The sequence below is a fragment of the Poecilia latipinna genome, unplaced genomic scaffold (genome assembly GCF_001443285.1).
Source record: "Poecilia latipinna isolate Pla-1442-1.1 unplaced genomic scaffold, P_latipinna-1.0 Scaffold557, whole genome shotgun sequence".
Taxonomy (NCBI): domain Eukaryota; kingdom Metazoa; phylum Chordata; class Actinopteri; order Cyprinodontiformes; family Poeciliidae; genus Poecilia; species Poecilia latipinna.
In genome coordinates, this window is record NW_015113173.1 from 117,618 (window position 1) to 120,276 (window position 2,659).

The 2,659-nt window shown below is 37.1% G+C and overlaps 1 protein-coding gene across 1 annotated transcript in view; it reads left to right on the forward strand.

Moving 5' to 3' along the window:
• Nucleotides 1-1,621: 1,621 nt before the first annotated feature.
• LOC106953034 (occludin) overlaps nucleotides 1,622-2,659 on the forward strand; it is a 24,386-nt gene continuing 23,348 nt past the window's right edge. The window contains exon 1 of the mRNA XM_015041536.1: nucleotides 1,622-1,953. The gene's annotated coding sequence lies outside the window, so the exon portion shown is untranslated. The remainder of the gene's footprint in view (nucleotides 1,954-2,659) is intronic.

The window sequence follows — 2,659 nt, forward strand, 5'->3', positions numbered from 1 at the left end:
TTCTTGACGTTCCCCATGTAAAAACAACTGAATAGACAACAATTACAATTTTTGTGGTGGAAAATAAACAAAACACAGGTGACTGATTATCGTTCCAAAAAAAATGAATAGTCCTTTTTCATCTTTGCATCTTTTAGTGCAGCCCCCTGGCAACACCAGGTGTTTGTATTCCCACCACTAGGGGGCGATAACGACTCTGAGTTTTCACACTATTTCTTTTAACTCCGCACGGACAAAGAACTTCCACATTCAATCGTAGCTCTGGTCCATTTTTGCTTTAATGCGATGCTCCACAAAAGTCATTGTTGTGGGAGAGTCAGCAAAAGCTTACAGCACCTGGTATTCCCAGGCGGTCTCCCATCCAAGTACTGACCAGGCCCGACCCTGCTTAGCTTCCGAGATCAGACGAGATCGGGCGTGTTCAGGGTGGTATGGCCGTAAGCGATCAACCAACAGCGACACAGACTCTTTATATGTCAAGAAACAGCGATAGAACTGCATCAACTTCATAGCACTGTGAGAACTAGAAAACATAACGGTGGCACCAACTAGAGCAGCAGGCGGGACTTTGACCTGGCAGCAGCTAAGCTTTGCTCCGCTGAACTTATTCACCAGTGAAACTATCTGGTCTGAGCAATTCACCTCGGAAGCACATCCCTTCATGACATGTTTTTCCTGCCACATTCATTGAGAAGATGAAAGTAAAGTCATGATGTAATGAAAGTAACATTTCTGGATCTGGTTTCAACAGTCTTCCGAGGATAAATATGAAGCATGCAAAACCATATTGGCCTCTTGTCACAGTTCATGCAGTTTTTCCCTCAGGTGAAGCGCTTTTTTCCATTTGGAGCTTTATTATTATTATTTTTTATATAATACTTTCAAAGGATTACCTGTAAAGTTTTAAGGCAAAGCTGCCCTCCAGTGGATGGCTGGATGAAGAACAGCGGACTACATAATGCAAAAGATCAACTTTACAAATTTAATTATAAATTGGTGTTTAGATCAAGATGTTATGGAAATCATCTACGAATATTAAAAAGAGCTGAATTTTTGAAAAAGATGCTATTTTTTAACAATGTATTTAATACTGATGTGAGAAGGATAAAAATAACTTACAGATTCCTGCTTAATACTGTGAAGGAAGCTAGAAATAATGGAGATCTAGATCCACCTTGATCTGAAAAACAACACTTTGATAAATTTACATAGTTATTAATGTTTCTATTCTTTGAAATCATTGCTTGAGAAAGTAGATCACTTACTTGCTATCTAAAAATAATAAAAACTGGTTCTATTAACTCAAGTTTATGTAACAATCTCATTTTGTATTTATTGATGATTTCTGCCCACTCGACTAGTATGACAAGCATACAACTGTTTAAAATATGTATTGTATTTAAATATACACATAGGGAAATGAAGGATATTTCTGTTCTATATCAGATGGATAATTTTGCCCTTCTTTTACTTATTATTCAAGAACTATGCTGTCCGGAGGAAAACCATGATTTAGTATCTAAGATTTATTTATTTTTAGAAATGAAGTTTAGCTGTATCATCCATTATTTTTTAGCATGGATTTAAATTTACGCTTCTTCTCAGTGTTGTTGCTGTCTGAGGCAGAAAGCCTGACCTCTAGCGGATGAAACTCGGAAGTGTCGAGGTGTTGTGCGGTGGGGCTCATCACCGCGGATAGGCGGGACAAAAAGCAGAGCACTTGTTAGGAGGCTGCAGCAGGAGAATCGTTCAGTTTTATCAGAACTGACGCTTCAAACGGAGAAAAAACGGCATTTCGACGCAAAAAGATTGCCAGTAACACTGACTTTAAAACAAGTCAATGTGCTGAGAGTCTAATACCTTACCTAAACTGAGACGAAACTTTGGGCGGAAGGTGGGATTTTAACTGGAAAAAGGGAACGGACCCTGCTGACCGAGTATTCTCCTCTTCAGGTAAGACCAAAAAGTAGATAAAAGCGATTGTTACCCGCTATTTCATTTTATGTTGTTTGGACAGACTTCTTTTTAATTATTCACATTAGAAATAATGACGGTTTATGGGCTTTCTCAAACCATTTAGCCACTTTAACAGTATTTCAACGGTCAGATTTGTTATTTGCACAGGTGGATCGGTTAGCTAGGATACGACATTTTTCAGCCAAACAAGTGAGTTTAAAAACGATATATATCATAAATATGAATGGATACGAAAAATAATCTGGGTAAATTTAAACAGAAATACAAGAAAAATCAGGATTTTATCAACGTTACATGGCAAAATGAAGAGGGGTCTGATTAGAAAATTTGTCCTCTCTGTCGTTTTAGTTGGGGATTAAAGCTAAAACAAACATTTACCATGTGGAGTAACGAGGAGAACTCATTTTGTTGTAATTTGACTGATTTTTTTTTTTTAAACTGTACTATTTTATCTGATGCTGGAATGATTACTTAATACGCTTAAGTACCAGTTTACTGGTAACACCTGGCTAACAAAGGTATTGTTAAATCTCCAAAAGGATTATGTACTAACATTAATTATGTACTGTCTACTAATCATGTACATTTTATTTATTGACCTGTTTTCATACACAATGAAGGCAACACAGAATATATCTAATTATCTCTCTCTCTCTCTCTCTCTCTCTCTCTCTCTCTCTCT